The sequence below is a fragment of the Ursus americanus genome, chromosome 2, assembly GCF_024610735.1.
Source record: "Ursus americanus isolate L20-20 chromosome 2, mUrsAme1.1.p, whole genome shotgun sequence".
Taxonomy (NCBI): Eukaryota; Metazoa; Chordata; class Mammalia; order Carnivora; family Ursidae; genus Ursus; species Ursus americanus.
In genome coordinates this window covers 84,691,109-84,710,868 of record NC_142128.1, presented here as the reverse complement: position 1 = coordinate 84,710,868, position 19,760 = coordinate 84,691,109, and the positions used below count along the sequence as shown (strand labels likewise).

Sequence of the window (19,760 nt, the reverse complement as noted above, 5' to 3'; positions counted from 1 at the left end):
ATGTCAGCGATGGAGGGCTATGGAATCCAGGCCACCTGCTGGCATCACAGATGCAAAACAACTGATTTTGCACACCACGTTACCATTTGCAAAGCCTTTCACAACAATGGGCTCTGTTCATCTGCCAGGGTCTTCACTGGTGTCTGAGAAGGCGCCGCTAATACAACTCTAGATGCCAGTAAAGCTAATCCAGATATAGGGTGCCCCCTGCCGTGTGTGGGGAAGAAAGGAAGGGCTACCTCTAGAAAAGGGGGGTGGTCACCCCATCTGATTTCCCTTGCTTGAGAGTAACGGAGGTTTTAGTGAGCAACAAAATCAATAGGAGTGTCAGAGCTTATTCAATGGTATTTACAACATCTCTGACCTTAGTACCTCTCGCTGGCACCCCCACAGCTCAATTTCTACTGAATGTCTACGGAAGTTGCATTTTATTTGGACATAAACACCCAGTAGAGGGATCCTGCTTCTCTTGACAATGGTAGCAGTTGCTTGAATGAGCAGAGTGACGGCTGGGATTTGGGGACTCACTGAGTGACTTCCTCCCACCGCTTGCTAATCCCCCCACTTCTGATCTATTTCTATCACTACCTACCAACAAGATTTTGAATTAAATTTGTGCCTTGGATGTCTAAAGAAAAGCAGTGATGGTTACCAGTCTACCATGGAGGAAATCTTTCTGTCAGGGCGCCCACTTGCACTGTGTTCCTCGCTGCTTCCTGGGAGGGGGCTGTGCGTAGAGCCCCTCATGTGGAAAAGTCCTGAAGAACAAAAAGAGCTGAAGAGAAATGGGGTGTGAGGAAGAGACATGCTGGGGAGCTGTGGAGGCTGAGGAAACTGGAAGCAGCCAAAGGAAAAGTGAAAGAAAGAAGAAGGAAAAGAGAAGGGGATGGATGCAAAAGTTCTTATGAACGCTCTCCTTGGCCAGGGCAACTCATCCTCTACGTTCTGCTCAAAAGCGCAGGATTTCTAGGAAAGCTTTGGTGGTTCTTGGTCCCCGTGTGCTCTCAGCTCTTCACTGCATTCTCTCAGCCTCCTATGTGTGTCTCCGGAACTAGACCGTGAGTGACAAATGCAGGGACTCTTACTCATTTTAAAAAAAAAAGTCCATCCCCAACTCACTGACTGATGCGTAGAGGATGTTCAACACATGTTTGCCAAATAACATGAATCCAAAAACGGAGAAGGTGTTAATAAAGGATACCAGCCGTACCAATCCTAGGGCAGCTTCGGGATCTTAAACCAACATACAGCACAACAAACAGTCATAAAATCCTTTTATAGGAAAGGAAAGGCATTCAGTCACTGAGAAATAAACAGGGAAAGCTGCAGGCAGTCCTTTCCATACTGCACAAGGCCAAACGAGGCACTTTTATAACCGGCATCAATTCCTTAAGGATACAGATTTAAGAGTTTTTGCTCTTTGACCTAAAAGCGTTCAGGCAAACCTTAAAAGAGTCTGATTTACCCTTCACCTTCTCCAGGAACAATTTAGATTTTGGAAAAACAGAGCCAATCTGTTAAAGTGAACTTCTTGAATGTCAAGGCTATTTACCAAATAAACTACTCCCCAGACCACTTTGTAATCTACTCTTCTAGGGAAGATGGTAGAAGCTGACACTTCAAGTTGAGGACCCTGGAAAAGTCTCTGTAATGTCAATGTTCTCCAGAAAGGGATCAAGATGCAGAAACAAAAGTACTTCGTAACAAACAGCACAATGCAACATACACGGAAGGCAGTTAAATAATGTTTAAGTAAATACAAATGCTACCAAGATTCTGGGCTTGAAAAACAAAAACCATACACTCAACTTTATTCGAGGAATGGGAAAACCTTTGACAGAATTACCTCTAAAACAGACAGACTTAATAAAAGTACAAATACCACTCTATTTATTTGATTCCTATTTTTTTTAATTTACTGCAAACTCATTTATGCAAGAGCTAATTTCTCATTTTTTGTGAAGTTCCAGCATTCTATCATTTTGTTTCCTGGCATAAACTTTAACGCCCTTACGCTCTGAATTAGTCTAAGTTTGATTCTTTCAAAATTATTTTTATAGCATGTATTTAGAAATGAATAAATGAATGAATTTATTATGAGAAAATTTCCAATCTTTTGTGATAACTGGCAAAAAGCCAGATTGTTGTAAAAGCCAGAGTTAGTATAAACAAATGAAGATGTTAAATTGAAATACTTTTGGAGTTGTTTCAAATTATAGCAGTCAAAACCATATCCATTTACCATTCAGTACACATGTGCCAAGCATAATATATAGTTACTGCTTCAAATAGTCTAGACCTAGCAGTCTCTATGTTAAGTCCTTTAGTATATATGTTAATTCCTTTTATTTGTTTCCCCACTGGGACCTAACAGAGATGAATGAATGACTAGGAGATTGTGACAAACCTTTTCCCCTATCAATCTTATCAGTCAATCTTCTATCAAAATTCCTGAAGAGAAGCAAATATTAGCAGAAGACAGACGAAAGGGCAAACACCACTGGAATAATTTGTACACACCACAAAACAGTAATACTTCCTCTACTGGGATCAGTTATCCCAGGCTTCAAACACCTCAGCCTCCAGCCAAAGTTCATAAAGGCCGGAACAGGAGACCCACCTACAGAGGCAGAATGGGGCAGTTAGACGAACCTAAGCTTTGGAATCAGGCAGGCCAGGGAAGAATTAGGCTCTGCCATTTATCAGCTATGAGACCAACACAAGTTAATTAATCTCTTAAACCTCAGTTTCCTATTCTATAAAATGGATGTAAACACCATCCACCCCTGTAGGATAGTTCTGAGCATTTGAAGCAATGTCTACAAACCAACGGCCAGGATACCAAGCACTTCAGTAGACACCTGATGGAAGACAGCTGTCATTACGAAGTGAATGTGTATCAGGAAGTGCACATGGCATTAAATGATAAAAATGGCTTTCTACCTAGCTTCACTCCCATAAAAAAAAACCCCAGGACACTCAAAACTGATGCCATCTCACTTTCCCTTTATCTGTATTACAGCTCATAACACACCAGACTGAACACGGGGGAAGCAAGCACATGGACAGCTGGCAAGATACCCAGGGAAGAGGCTCCAAAGAACCGTGAGCAGATGCAAGAGTCCAGAAGAGTCTGGGCCGAACCAGAAGAGCAGCTTTCAGTTGACTGAGGTCCCAAACCAAGGTTCATGTGAATGATGGCAGAGAGCTCGCACTGCCTGCAGCAGGTCAATCCCACGTCAGAAGGCATGAGAGACAGAATCCAGGCAAAACCCATTTCTGTCCACCTCCAGCTGGAATCCATGCCTCCTCCCTCCTGCTGCGCACAGCACTGTGCTTGCTTCTGCACAACAGAGCTCCTTACAGTCCATTTGGTGAGAGCCTATGAAGCATGAGCTTCTTGAAAGCAGGGAACCAGTTTGACTCATTTTTGTTCAATAAGTACATCTTGAATATATCAACTTTCAAGATGACAGATATAATTCTCGCCACTTCTATGTCACACCCGAAAGTTCCTTCCTACGAGTAGGCATTAAGTTCAGAAGATCTGTAAATATCTTCATAGTTTGCTGCTTTATGCGGCAACACCCTCTTCTTTTTTTTTAACATATCAATATTGGTTTATTAATTGTGAAAAATGTACCATATTAATGGATGATGTTAATAATAAGAGAAACTGGCTGTGGGGTATATGGAAACTCTGTATTATCCTTTTTTTAATTTTTATTTTATTATTTTTTTTATTATGTTAGTCACCATACAGTACTTCATTAGTTTTTGATGTAGCGTTCCATGATTCATTATTTGCATATAACACCCAGTGCTCATTACAACACATGCCCGTGTTAACACCCATCACTGGGCTAACCCATCCCCACCCCACCCCAAAACCCTCAGATCATTTCCCGGAGTTCATAGTCTTTCATGGTTCATCTCCCACTCTGATTCCCACCCCCCCTTCCGTTTTCTCTTCTTTCCCCTAATGTCCTCCGTGCTATTCCTTATGTTCCACATATGAGTGAAACTCTAGGACAATTGTCTTTCTCTGCTTGACTTATTTCACTTAGCATAAACCCCTCCAGTTCCATCCATGTCAATGCAAATGGTAGGTATTCATCCTTTCTGACGGCTGAGTAATATTCCATCGTATATATGAACCACATCTTTATCCGTTCATCTGTTGAAGGGCCTCTCGTCTCCTTGTGGACATTGCTGCTAAACATTGGAGTGCATGTGCCCCTTCTTGTCACTACATTTGTATTTTAGGTTAAACACCCGGTAGTGCAATTGCTGGGTCATAGGGTAGCTCTATTTTTAACTTTCTGAGGAACCTCCATACTGTTTTCCAAAGTGGCTGTTCCAACTTGCATTCCCAGCAGCATTGTAAGAGGGTTCCCCTTTCTCCACATCCTCTCCAACATTTGTTGCTTCCTGCCTTGTTAATTTTTGCCATTCTAACTGGGCAACACCCTTTTCTTATGGGGCATTTATTTACAACTCTCAAATATTGGCCACAGTGCTATCATAATTATATGGCAGGAGATAAGGTCAAACCAAATGATCATCACCTTTTCCAGAAAGCTGCCCCAGATAACTTCTGCCTGGTCTGGTCTTCTTCCTCTACTCAAATGCTCAAACCATTCATGCGCTTTCAGTCAACATTACTGCTGTTGTGGGCCAACATTAGATTTGGCATACCTGGACATATAAAAATCTATAGATGATCACTCCAGTGGAATGATCATGGGAGAGTAAAAGATGAGCAAGTCAGAGACTGTAATACAAGAGCTGGGTGATCTGGCCGGCATAAAACCAAGCAGAGGAGATCCGTGCCTGGATGGATTCCAGAAAGTCTGTGCAGAAGGTAGGGTTTGAGTTGATGCTTGGAGAATTTTTAACATGAAAAATGTCAAATCTGGGACTTCTGCTATCATAACTGTTTCTAAAGAGGAAGACTGGGACTATCTTTACTGAGAATGAATATAAACATATCATAACCTTTCCAAAGATTACCAAGTTTCTATCTCTTAAGTAAACTCTTCATACTGCCTTGGAACTGTTTGCTATGATGAGATGACCCAATTTGGTTAATGAAAGAAGTAGTTAAATTTAAGTAGAAAGCCATGAAAAGAGATGAGGTGTTGGGGCGCCTGAGTGGCACAGCGGTTAAGCATCTGCCTTCGGCTCAGGGCGTGATCCCGGCGTTATGGGATCGAGCCCCACATCAGGCTCCTCTGCTATAAGCCTGCTTCTTCCTCTCCCACTCCCCCTGCCTGTGTTCCTTCTCTCGCTGGCTGTCTCTATCTCTGTCAAATAAATAAATAAAATCTTAAAAAAAAAAAAAAGAGATGAGGTGTTAACCTGACGACTCTTCTCAAGTAAGAGCCAGGTTCCAGGATGTATCTACTCCACACTTACAGAGAATTAGGTAGCTTTCTGATGTGTTTCTACGGGGTATTAAAAATTTGATGGCGAAAACCCAAAACGAATGGTCCTCATCATGTCCCCAAATCTGAATGTTATATATTTATGCATTTATGGCTTCAGTCAGTGGGTATTTACTCAGCTCCCAACGTGTGCCAGGAGCTTTCTAGGTGCTTGAAATATAACGGGAACAAGAAAGACATGGAGCTTTTGGTCATCATTTTGAAAGAGTTTCACAGTAAATCTTAGTATTAGCAATCCCAGCAAGGTAACCATTTGTGCTTGATTTTCATCGATGCCCCCAAAGCAGGAAAATATTGGGGCCAACATAATAACCATATGGGAGAATGTATAAAAGGGGAGTTCCTAATGTGGGAGAGGGGGTCGGCTATTTCACAGCTACTTTTTAAGACTTTGTTTCTCCAAGTATGATACAGGGGATCAACAGGAACGGGATCCATCTTGGATCTTTTCAGGAATGCACAATCTCAGGCTCCACCCCAGGCCCCAGAATCTGCATTTCTAACAAGATTCCCTAGTGACAAGTACGCAGGTAGAAGTTTCAGACGCACTGTTCTCAGAGGTTTTATTTACAAGTCCAATTACAAACAGGTCACTTTACATCTGTGGCTGAATGACACCTCGAAGGCTTCTTCCAACTTTGGAGACGGTGCTGTGAACAATGACACGGAAAAGTTTGGAGAGGGCTCATTTGTTCTTTTAAAGCATCAGGTCATAGGTTAGGGTCAAACCAACACATATCTTAGCTATTTTTAACAGTGGAGCTTTGAGAAATTCAAAATTCAGATGACGGGATAGTTATATTAGACAAACAGGCCATATCACACTTCATTAAACTCTAATTCCTACTTTCAGAATCTAAACTGTCTTGAAATAAGGATGTAATTAACTAATTTAAAATGGCCTCTATAAAAGAAATATATTTACTACTCCCTGATTCCTCCAAAGAATGCAGCTAGCTGAGAACAGTTTTGATTTGCCTGAGATCAGTGGCTTATAATTCACCAAGAATTTAGGGAAACCACAGTGGTACTGGAGGCCTTTTGAGAGATCCTTATCTCTTCCACACGCGATTGACTACTGGGTTATGTTGCCCACTGCTGTTTGGACCTGCTATTAAATTTACCTCTAATTATCTGTAACTATAATTACTGATTCTATTTATATCTACTCTGATAATAGATTACTCATATAAAATTAAAGGTTTCTAATCTACTCAACCATGTCATAATGAACTGTATCAAATATATCAAAACAGGGGGCGCCTGGGTGGCACAGCGGTTGGGCGTCTGCCTTCGGCTCAGGGCGTGATCCCGGCGTTGTGGGATCGAGCCCCACATCAGGCTCCTCCGCTATGAGCCTGCTTCTTCCTCTCCCACTCCCCCTGCTTGTGTTCCCTCTCTCGCTGGCTGTCTCTATCTCTGTCGAATGAATAAATAAATAAAATCTTAAAAAATATATATATATCAAAACGGGAAATATTCTTTTTTTCTTCGATTCTCAGCTTCCGTTCCTGGATAAGAATTAAGTTTTAAATGCGCAAAATTTCCCTCTCACTGTCTTTCTAAAAGTAAATGAAACAAAAGAAACTCACTCTCTGTATGTATTTTTAAGTGTTTTCCTTATGGACCTGCTACCAATGGTGTAAGTTTAGCCTAGAGCGCGCAGAGTACCCTCATGATGTGTGTTATCCTTCTCCCCATACAATGTTTTGTTTCTCATGTTCAAGTTTAGAAACAGATTTCAGTCACTCTCTCTAGCTGCTGGAAAGAAAGTTTAAATATAATCTCTCTTCTCTTTCAGAGTTGACTTTTCAAAATTGTAATTTAAAAGCTCATTCTGGGAAAAGCAAGAGAACAGCTTCTTTTATGAAACTCTAACTGACACAGACAAAAGCTATAAACTATCTGGCACTCAGTGTCTCTTAATCCCTAAAGTTTCACACATGAAAACTAACAGCTATTTCTTGAAGAACAAGTCAAACACGGCAGTTATAAACAAATAACCTCATAAAAAACCAGTTTGGGTCAAGATTTCTTCAGAGGTTAAAAACTAACCTAGGTGGCAGTTTCCAAGCAAAGGCTCTGGAACCTAAGAAAGGCCCTTAACATCAGTACATTCAGCCAACGAAGGAAAAGACAAAACACTGACACCCAGACCAGTATTTATGCATTTTCCTGAAGGAAAATGAAACACCAGTTTCCTGAGAAAGGCAGCTCCAGCAAAAAAATGTGTTACTAAACTGTGTATTTGTCAATACTTTAAAATGTTATGGAAAGCAAAGAAAAAACTGCAAAGCCAAGTCAGAAGCACTTGCTTTCTGTTCGACATGCACCCAAGGCGATGCTGCATTTACCGGGGGCTTTGTGGGCGCCAAAGTCAGGATGCAAGAGTTGGTTAATACTGAGTTCTCCCCTCTGCTCAGAGAAGCTCTGGAGAAGGGAATGGGGCTCAGTTCTTCAAGATAAGCTTGGCTAAAACGCAATTCTAGCTGCCTCTTCCCGCAGTGCTGGACACTGAGGCCATCACCACTTAAGGGCATTCCACAGCGTGCTTCCCAGCTCTAAGATTTTTCTAGAAACAGACAGTGGCTCCTCCTCAGCCAGCCTGTTTATCATTTAGGAGGGAAGTGACCCTGGCTGAGTAGAGACCAATGGGCTCTAGAACATAGCAATCCTCCCAGCAAAAGGCTATATGCTTCCTTCTGACTGCAAGTGTTCCACACATGAGACCAGGGAAAGCTTTTAAGGCACAAACAATAGAGGTGAAGCAAAGCTACTAAATTTTTTAAAGGCCTTAGAAATTGTTCATCAAATTATGCTGGGTCACAAGAAAGAGGGAGCTTCAGCGGGGACAGGGCTGCGAGAATGCACAAGCAAGAAGCAGATTTTGCTCCTACCAGGTGTAACCTAAACAATCTCGTCACTCCCGAGACACCACATTCATAGAGCTTCTTGCTGTTACCAGCTACAAATGGCCAACCCAAGTTTGTTCTGAGCCACCAGCCACACAGATGTATCATGAAAAGGTATACAGATCACGGCCTTCTGGGCCGCCCGGGTGGCTTAGTCAGTTGAGCGTCTGACTTTGCCGCAGGTCATGATCTCAAGGGCCTGCGATCAAGTCCAGGGTCGGGCTCCCTGCTCAGCTGGGAGTCTGCTTCTCCCTCTACTCCGCCCCCTGCTCCTGCTCTCCATCTCTCTCAAATAGATTTAAAAAATCTTAAAAAAAAAAAAAATATATCATGGCCTTCTGATGTGCACCCAATGCATGCGGTGGTTACACCCTGTTTTTGCCCCCCCCCCCCGGCCATACTCGGGTCAGTATGGCAGTACACGGGACAAATATGACCTTTAGGATACAAGCAGAAGAACCCAGAGCTTGCTTTGGGGGCAACCCTTAATTCTGTTTCTGACAAACAAACACAACAGTATCCAGTCACCCACATTCAATGGAGACCCACCAATGAGATGAGAAGTTTGATCTCCCTTCGGACTGATAAGAGAACTGGTCTCACATCCACCCTTGTAAAGAAGGGGAATTTTGCTCTGCACCAGGCTTCGGGGACCCTAGAAACCAAAATCTTTTTAAACAGAATAAGCCCTTCATCAGAGACATGGCCATGATACCATCATTCCTTCCAACCACACCTTCTATCTTGTTAATAAACAGTAAGCTCCCTCCAAGAGGCATTCCGCAAAGTTTTCATCAGAAACACTTGTACAATACACACATACATGTCTAGGAGTTTAAGAAGCATTCTGTACACCACCCAGGGGTAAATCTCATCTAAAGTAGTTAGCTTTGGCTTTGACTTCTGATTTCAATGTCAAAAAATATTTCGCCTCCCAGGGAAAGCAAAAGATCACTTGGGGATTAATGCTTTCATTCATCTCCAATAACAAACTAACATTAACATTTATTTCTAAAAACACAATTATTTATAAAGAATGTAATCACTCAATGGAGCATTTGCTCATTAAGTTTATAAACATGGAAAACTTCAGCTTTCAGATGCTTATAATTTGCTAATGCCCTTTTTGTGAACTTGGAGCAGAAGAGATCTTCAGCCTGCAAGATACTCATTTGGAGGGGGGGATTCTGTTAACTTCTAATTCATTTGCTTTTGAGCACGTAAAGAAGTATGTGTGTGTGTATAGAATTCTTAGAGCCACAAAAGTATAATATTACAACCACCGATGGGCAGACTGAGATTAAAATCAGTGTCCCAAAACTGGTGAAAAACAGAAAATTTGAAAAAGAAGAGGCATGGCTATTATTTTTATGTGATTCATTTTTTTAAATCATAGCTTTAATGAGCAATTTTTATACTGGTGAATTCAGAGGTCATCTGAAACTTCTTTTTTCTCCATCCTCATTTCTGATTTTAAAGAATAAAAGAACTCATGAGCACAAAAAATGAGTTAGGTTTTCTCTCTGACCTTGATAAAACTTTTCATCCCGATGGGATTTCATTAAGTTTAATATTGATATGGACATAGCAGAGGACAGGAAAGTTAAAGGCAAGGAACTCTCAATTCGGCTATATGTTTATTTTACAACCTTTATCTTGCCGTGTGTGCGCGTGCGTGCACACCTCTTGGAGGCTACAACTTACAAGGTAGGGACTTCACTGGGAATAGCACCTCTGCCACCTGTCACCCTAAAACTCAACAGATTTTCCATTCTTTGTATGACGGCACTGTTGACGTCCATTAAAAGGTAAATAGTGTTGGGAAGATAACATATCCTATCATGAACCCGCTTCCCTGATTCGGGGCTACAGGTTAGCTGGTTAGACGCTTAGCAGGCTCTAAGTGGGGGCAAGGGGAGTCCAAGAAAGGGCAGCGATTAGCATCCTGCCTGGAAGGGCACTGGGCTCGGAGAAGCCCTGAGAGGCCTGCGCCCGGTGTGGGGACCATGCTCTTTACTTCATTGACCCCAGTGAAGCCAGCAAAGGGCGCTTCTCCGATTGAACCCTGAGTGGCAAACCCTTCACGGAGCCGCTCTGCAAGGTGACCCATACACCATCCCCTCGACAACTGCGCTAGGCACCCACCTCCCCGTGCTGTCTTCAAAATAAATGACTCATACGCCTGGAACTGAAGACACCACACACCCCAACTGTACCATAAAAATATCTCCCTCCATCCTGTGTTCTGTCTGTACCCGTATCCGGCATATGAGGCAGGGAGACTTTCCTGTGATTCCCAAAATCCAAGGGCGAGCCTTCCTTTCCTATCTCAGGACTCAGGGTAGCTCACCCTCCTGCCTTCCCCGCCGTGGAGCTGGCAGCGCGAAGCTACTCAACACCGAAGGAAAGCTATGTAGAGATGCACGATCACACAGTTAGATACCAATCTGTGGGCTTAGAAGAGAATCGAGATTGAGATCTTAATTCTGACGTATAACGTCCACATCACTAGCAAAGCCTTTTCCGACTCAAACTGTTCTCAGAAGCTTTAGTAATAATTTTCTGGCAAAAATGGGTCCACTATCGATACAGAGTTCAGTGGCCCCGGGGCAGTGAGAAATCTAGGTAAGCCCCTATTTTCATTGCTAAAAATACTATAAAATAAGTTAAAAATGAAGCTCAATCCACTGAATTCAGTTAAAAATACATAGATTGAGGCAGAAAGTTTAGGAAGAGGGTGGTCTTCTTTCAAAACCCTTTAGTCACATATTTTAAAGGGGTCACTAAGAAATGGGAGAGAATAGAAGAACCTAGAAAGGGAGGGAAAGAATGGAGTCCCCAAAGAAAAACTTCTGTTTGAAAACAGACTCTCAGCTTCCCCTCCCAGTGGCCAGTCAGGACGCCTCTCCTCTCCTCAGGAAATGGGATCCAAGAGAAAAAGTAGCTCTGTGGCCCTCCTGTCACTATCTCCTTGGAGGAGCTCAAGGTGGCTCCCACATGTAGGAAAGGAAGAACCTCTGGAGGCCCAGGTCAGCGTGCATTTGGCAACCACTTACCAAATGCTCACTCCCTCCATATTGGGCAAGAGCTAGATAGTCCCAAAAAGATGCTATGAAAGTAGTAACAGGTTAGCTGATGACCCCATAAACAACTGCAAGGCAACTAAGAAACACCAACACTTAGTGTATGTGCAACTGGCAGAGACAGCTTTTGAGAAGAAGCCCCTGAGTGTCTGGGGGACCATCAGGAGCCTCCGAGAGAAGGGCCATCCTGAAGACTTGACGGATAAAGTGGTATTTCCCATGTTGGCAAGATGGGAAGGGAGGTGTAGTGGTAAGGTGTGGTGACTTTCAGGGGCGCCTGGGTGGCTCAGTCGTTGGGTGTCTGCCTTCGGCTCAGATCGTGATCGCCGGGCCCTGGGATTGAGTCCCGCATCAGGCTCCCTGCTCAGCGGGAGGGAAGAGGAAGTCTGCTTCTCCTTCTCCCTCTGCCTGCCACTCTACCTACTTCTTTTCTCTCTCTGCCAAATAAATAAATAAAATCTTTAAAAAAAAAAAAAGGTGTGGTGACTTTCAGATAGAGTGAATATATGAGCAAAGCCCAGGAGATTTGACAAATATGTTATGCTCTAAATAGGCCTGAGGAGGAAGTGTCAGGGAATAAGACTGCTTAAGTAGACAAAGGATCCCGGACGAACAGCCTTGCTAAAACCTTGTAAGCCACTGATGTAAACAGAGAGGCAAAATGGCCAGATTTCTGTTAGTAACATCACTTCGGGGAACTGCAAGCACTGGGCGAAGGGCAAGGAGATTGGCAAGAAGGTTCGCAGTGGTGGTCCAGTAGCCCGGTGAGGGGTGCTGGGCATCAGATGAAGCCATCGTACCAAAGAAGAAGAGGACACAAGAGATATCGCTTGGGAGGTAAAATGATGACAGTCTGAGGACAATTTAGATGCAAGAGTTCATGCAAAGAAGAGAGTGAAATCTTGGCTAATTCAGAGGTATTTGGTATGGAAAGGAACTGGGTATCTGGGAAAACTATCACCTAAACATGCTACCTTTGAGGTGGTTAATGGAGATAAAAAGCAGACAGATGAACAGACAGGGCTGAAGCACAGGACAGAGCTGAGGACCAGAGCGCAGCTATGAAATACCAACATGCACGGAGACAACAAAACCATGAGGTGTTCTTAACCTTTTTCAGTCACAGACCCCTTGAAATGCTGATAAAAGTCATGAGCCTAACCCCCTAAAAAAATGCACATTTGCAAATACAGAAAAGGCACTAAATATCAGAGAAAGTATAGATCTTCTGAAGCTCACCTATGAACTTACAGGCTAAGGACTCTTAGTATAAAGCAAGAAGAGAAAGGGGCTTAAGGAGGAGACGGTTAAGACAGAGGGCACAGAAGAAACAGCAAGAGCTACCAAGCACTGGAGACTCTATAGTGAGTGTAGACCACTCCTTCTACAACTGTATATGAAATAACAGGCAGTATGGACAGGGCTAGATTCAAAGCAGAGTTTTGGTTTGTTGTTGTTGTTGTTTTTAAATGTTTTCTCATAGAAAATTTCAAATATATTCAAAGTAGAGAGACATCTACTGTAGCCCCTTCACCTATGTCTGAACTTCAACAATTATCAATTCATACCACTGAATCCCTGAATATCAGTATCTACCTCTAAGAGGCCCACACCAAAAATACATGACCATGCTGGCATTATCCCATCTTAAAAAATTAACAATAACTCCTTAAAAGCATCAAATATCCAGTAGTGTTCAACTTCTCCCCTATTGCCTCATATTTGTCATTGTGTTTTCGGTTTGTTTAAAGCAAGTTCCAAAACAGGTCCATACGCTGTAACTGGCTGACAAGTCTTCTAGTCTCTTCTAACCTATAGGTTCCCCTACATGGCTGACTTTCTTTCTTTCTTTCTTTCTTTCTTTCTTTCTTTCTTTCTTTCTTTCTTTCTTTCTTTCTTCCCTTCCTTCCCCCTTGGTCATTTATTCTATAAAAGTGTTGTGGGGTATTTTTTTTTTTCTGATTGTATCCCTAAGTAATATTTAACATTCATCTGATTCCTCTGTATCTTGTAAACTGGTACCCGGACATAGAAGTGTGATTAGATTCTGGTTCAATATTTTGGCAAGAATACCTCATATGGGGTTGTTGGGATTTCCACCAGGAGACAAAAAGACGAAGCTAACAATCAATGCATATCTGCTATGGGAAAGAAGCCCATGAAAAGGTGAGGGTAAAGAATGGGGAAAAGCATGGCCTGAAAGACAGTGGACAGTGAAAAAAGAAACAGAAAAATATCAAAGCAATTCCATATCCTACTCATAAAGCATTGCACTGTGGGGCCATTTCAAGCAGCCCCGAGCATCTCTCCATAGCATTAGAGGTAATAACTGGCCCCCATCACAGTAATCCTAAAGGCTTCAAGAAGAAAGCTTCCCAAGAAAATTCACTAAAAAGGAGTCTACCACATCACCCATATAAGAAACTATTCTGTCTTGTAAGCACAGAGCCCATATAATCACATCCCTCAACTTCACAAGGCAAAATATTTAGCCAATAATATAACATCAATGTAATTATTCCAGGAATATGGTAATAAAGAGAGAGATCCAAAGTTATATATACCCTTTCCATTAATTTTCACCATATCTTCACAAGACATTTTTTCTGAGGATCAAAACTTATATTTGACAAAACGCTCTTCTACAAAACACAAGCTCCATTAATGGATGCCCCCAAGGGACACATTCATTCCACCAACGTGCCCTCTCAGAAAACCTGTCTTTTAATGTCTGTGACTTTTCTCTTGTCCCTGCCTCAAAAGAACAAATTCTATTTCAACATCTATAGCAAGTATGTTCCAATTCACTGAGTGTTCCTGTGCGCTATAATTACTCTGCCATTGGAAACAAACGCCAGGTCCAAAAACAAAGCATGTTTTAATTTGGAGTGCAGCAGTACCAGGTAAAAAGGGCTCAGATAAATTAATAGGGTTTTCATCATAAAATTTTATATTTTAAAAACATTCATCTGAAAACAAGCCTTTTTTTTTAGATTTTATTTATTCGAGAGAGAGCAAGCATGTACACACACAAACTGGGAGGAGAGAAAGAGGCAGAGGGAGGAGCAGACTCCCCGCTGAGCAGGGAGCGCAGCTCGGGACTCGATCCCAGGACCCTGAGATCATGACCTGAGCTGAAGGCAGATGCTTAATTGACTGAGCCACCTAGGCGCCCAAAAACAAGCCTGTTTTTAATGCATTTATAAACACATCAGTGAGGTGATTTCATCATAATAAATGGACAAGTAAAAAGTCAAGATATGCTTCCCAGATGTCAGTCCGGAGACCAGTGACAGTCCACCATGGGGACAGTCTCTCTCCTGCGAGGTCTTTCCATACCTCCTGGGAGGTACTCATTCGCCATCTCGCTATCGTCCTATATTGGATCACATATAATATTACAGCACAATCACGCTAGCTACACACAACCATTCAACAAACACTGTATTCACACTAGGTGTTTACACGCTGAGGATCCAATATGTGAGAGGAATCAGTCTTGCTTGGGAGAGCACTCTCTTCATCTTCCTGCGTGGGGGACCATGTGACGCCTGGGTACACGACACAAAGCCCTGTGTGGTGTTTATCCTGTGTTTGTTGAATGCTTGGAGGAAGCACTTTCCTCGTGTTCTTTACAACAACCTTGCAAGGTGGACACGAAGGACAGAGATTATATATTCCTTCGTACATAAGGAAATCAGGTTCAAATGCAACGTGACTTCCGCAAAGTCTCACAGCTGGTAAGGAGGCCCCTTGAAACCTTGAGTAGATGAAGGAGAGGACCAATGGACCAAGGCAGAAGGTTCCAAGTCCTCCTTTGCAGAGACTGTGATGATTAGGCCCTGGGAGCTCTTTTCAGGACTATCCTCGTTGGGACGCAGAGCCCTCTAAGGACACACAGGTCAAACAAATGGGGATGAAAGGCATTTTAGAAAGCTGTACTCCCCCTGCACCTACCCCAAAGCAAGAATTTTTTCACTGAAAGAATGTTAAATAACCAGCTCATTCTAAAAATTTGTGGTTTCCTTCCGATCACTATGGAAAATGCTGCCCATATACAGCCTCAGCCTGAGGACTGGGCCCTCTCACTGCAGGACAGAAGGCTCTAAACACAGTGGGACCCGCATACTTCAGGCTTTGCTTGGACTTCTGTGCCTGATACCCCCATTTCAGAGACTCCAAGCCAGTGGGAACCCACCTTGCCCTGCCATCCCTTCTGCAGCTCTAGAAAATGGGAGCTAGTTAAAGGGAAGTGATGGAATCATTGAGTACCAGGGACTCATGTACTGTCCTTCCAGGAAAACATGGGTGTTGGGGAGGGGACATGTGGACCCCACAGGAATAAATCATCAACAGTGTAATTAACAGGGAGAATAACTTGAGGTGAAGGATTTTCCCAGTGCCTCTTAAATAACACCAAGTAAGCAAACCATCTCTTACGGGTGGTGTGTTTATAAAGGAAATTTTGCTTTGAGGGCTCCAGGAGCCCACCATATGGCATCTACGTCCATGACAACTGCCACTGTCACTCTGAGAGAGAAGGGAGGAAAGTTAATGCCCAATTTATAGACTTGGTAGCCAGTGGAATATTAAATCTGGCATCCAGTGGCAAACAGAATTTTGGATTTTAAAACCTGACAACTATTCACATCAGAACAGCTACTGCACTCCTGGTTCCCAAACACTGCAAAGCAGGTTAGGTAAGATCTTACATTACATATAATAATCTCACCCAGAGCTCTTTATGCAGGGCACACAGGAACAGCCCACAGAAATAAAGTAAATTTGCACGTTAAGGAGTAGAAAATGCTAAGTATATGATTAAGGGATTTTGCACCTAAACCTCAGGGAAGATCCTGCAAGCAGGGGAACTTCCTTCAGGAAAATGCACAGTAAAATTATTTAGGCGCTTTGTTCATGTTTTCACATTCACATTTCACATTTCAGTAACAGCATTTTACTATCGTTACTACTGACTTCAAACTACAGGGCGTCACATGAAGTTAGAGAGAGAATGGAGCAGAGATAAAAGAAATTAAGATGTCGTACTTGGCATTAAATGATTTAAAATGCTGATGATCTAAATATGACATTCGGACTCACTGGCAACAGCCACACACGACACTGAGCGATCCAATCCACACACTAATGTAAACGGACACACTTTCACAGTCTTTTGACTCAGGACTTTTTTCCTCATGTACACAAATATTTTTGTTCAGCACAGAATGTATCCAGGAAAACAGAGATAAAGATCAACAGTAGAAGAATAGGAACTTTAATCTTAACAATCAAGTAAGTGGGTCAGGGTCCTGATAATATTTCCAGATATCATCAAAAGCATGACCCAATGAACAAAAATAACTTTCCTCAGTTATTCAGATCACGGGATCGGAGCCAAACTGGTAAACATCACAAGGAAACTAATGTTGAGTGTAAGTAAAGCTCTAATAATTCCAGCTCCCTAGAGCTGCTCTGTCCCTAGAAGTTGTGAGCCAAAGGAAGAGAGTCATCACCATTTATGAGGGTCAATCAGTGGTAGATACTTCACAGATGTCACATATCACATAATCTTTATCATAATCCTGTGTTAAATATTATCTCTATTGTGCAGATGAGGAAACAGAAACTCGGAGGCGCAAGCAACTTCACTAAGGTGAATGCTAGTCGAGCCAAAACCCGCACTAAGTCTATCTGACCATAAGATCCTTCTCAACTCAGAGAATCTAGGATTATGGCAATTGTTATTAGCAAGTTCCATTTTACTGAATATTTATTCTGTGTAAGGCTCTAAGCAATGCACATACATTTTCTGTTTTAACCACCACAGCAATAGGAGATAGCATTATTCCCATTTTACAGATGAATATACTGAGGTTAGAAGGGTTGGGGCGCCTGGGTGGCACAGTCGTTAAGCATCTGCCTTCGGCTCAGGGCGTGATCCCGGCGTTATGGGATCGAGCCCCACATCAGGCTCCTCCACTAGGAGCCTGCTTCTTCCTCTCCCGCTCCCCCTGCTTGTGTTCCCTCTCTCGCTGGTTGTCTCTGTCAAAGTGAATAAATAAAATCTTTTAAAAAAAAAAAAAAAAGAAGGGTTGACTAGCTTGCAAGCTCATCCAAGAGCAGGGAAAAAGTCAAAATTTGAATCAAGTTCTATTTGAACTGAAAATCCAGGGTGCACTCAAGTACAGGGCTATCCCAACCACGGACCACGGCATGACTGAACAGAGGGCAAGAGTTCCGCTGTGACGTTCACTGACATCTACTCACAATATTACTAATGAATACCAGCCCCTATAAACATCAATGACTGCTGGACATGATCCACCATTAAATGGGTCTACACATTTCTTTTATTATTGCCAATTTTTTGGACATGCTTCTAAACCAAGTCAAAAAAAACTAATCTTACCTTGGCTTTATAGCAGCTTTACACACACCAATCAATTTCCAATTAGCTCAGAACTGTACATCTAGGAGACAGTATTACCAGGCAGTGTAAACACAGTAGTTATCTATTCCTCTATAAAATGGGGATGATGCCACTCATCAGAGGATCGTTGCGTGAGACTTTTAAATAAAGTCACAACTGTGCATAGCACTGACACGTAATATTCACACACCATTGCTGCTGCCCACTTACTTTGGAATTGGGTCACTGAGGTCAAGTAAGAATAAAAGAACTAAGAAACTGGTGAATGAATTCCAACTGGGTTGTAAGACACAAAAATACAAATCAGGAATCAAGCATCTGATTTTGGGGGCAGAACTAATATCTGATTTCTAGATGAACCAGATGTTTTCCTTTTTTTTTTTTTTAAAGAAAATTAAAAAAATTAAAATATCTCTCAGTGTAGGAAAGGTTTAAGAAAAGAGCTGTGGGAATTAATTAATGGAGAAAGAGAAGTAAAAGATACAGCATAGTTAAATAGGGAATGCGGAGAAACATGGTAACTCCCTAAAAATAACTCAATCACAAAACCAAAAGGAAGCTGCACCGAGGTAAAAATGCGTATGTGTCCTGGGAATGGAAGTTTCCACTAGCTGAAAGATGAAGCTTTCTTTTATCAGAAAACAGAATGTTAAGGAGGCATCTCTCCCCTGATGCCTTTCCAAAGGGAGGAGGTGGAACTGCAGCTGACCCAGGACATCGGGTCCAACAAAAAAACATCATGAAGAACACGTCAGTTCAAATGATAGGGAGCACCTGGTAAGATTCCAAGCCCCCTTCCCCCCGTATTTTTGATGTATCTGTGGCACCAACATTCAAAAGGAAACGCAAGCACTTTCTAGGACTAGATTTTCTTGGGAAATGTAGAATCGGGCTGGTCTCTCAGCCAGGTTCCTCTAATCAGGAAGGGTAAATCAGGTCTCCTAATAATTTTTTTAATATGAATGCTTAAAGCATAACTTAATACATGCTTTTAAGTGACACATACTTCACAAACTTTATGAAACACTCCTCTCTCCTTCTCCCCTCCCCCCCTTCCTATGATAGACTTGCTTTTCATATTATGGATTTAAAGTACCAGAGATGTTTTTCCAAACTAACTACATTGGAATATGTTTATTCAACTTCTTAGTAAACTACTTTCCAAGAAGTTTTGGGAGTCATCAGACTTCCTCAAGCTAATTATTCAGACAGGTTCCTCTAATATTAAAAAAAGAAAATTAGGAAATCAACATTTTTCTGGTGCTATCCATCTTAAAGCAAGTCTCAATCATGCCAATTTTTACCAAAGCAATCAATATCTATTGTGGATAAATCAGATATCACTTCCTAACGTCCTTGGTCAACAACCATTTTAATATCCGGCTCAAGGGCTCCTCGGTCTCATAAGGCTCAGCCCCTATCAGAACTCAAAAGTAGAAGCGAGAAACAAATCTAATATTAATTCTTGGGGGTTTGGTTTATTTAGAGAAACCTGTTTATCATCAAGCTGAATTCTTATTTCATTTTAATTTTTGCTAAGTTAACGACCACAAAAACCTTAAGAAACCATCAGGCTCAGTTTTCAGCCTCCCTTCTCATACCATCTTTATTTGGACCATCTTTCTAACTCCAAAACATAAGATAATGCCCAGTAAGGTATGTTGAGCAACTGAACGTGAGTGCTTTACAAATCTAGGCATCGTCGGCCGATATCTATTTGAACTAAACCACAATATTTTTTACCAAAAAAATGCAACATCTGGACTTCTCCAATATCTTATGAATGTGGTTGTATTAACAACAGGCTTCTACAGGGGAGTTTTGATGGAGTGATTTAGAGCAAGGGTTTTGGAGTCAGATAGCTCTGGGGTAGGGTCTGGACTGT

The 19,760-nt window shown here is 42.1% G+C and overlaps 1 protein-coding gene across 4 annotated transcripts in view; it reads right to left on the bottom strand.

Annotated features, from left to right (window-relative positions):
• C2H1orf21 (chromosome 2 C1orf21 homolog) overlaps positions 1-19,760 on the bottom strand; it is a 219,440-nt gene that overhangs the window by 155,361 nt on the left and 44,319 nt on the right. The gene's annotated exons all lie outside the window — the stretch shown is intronic.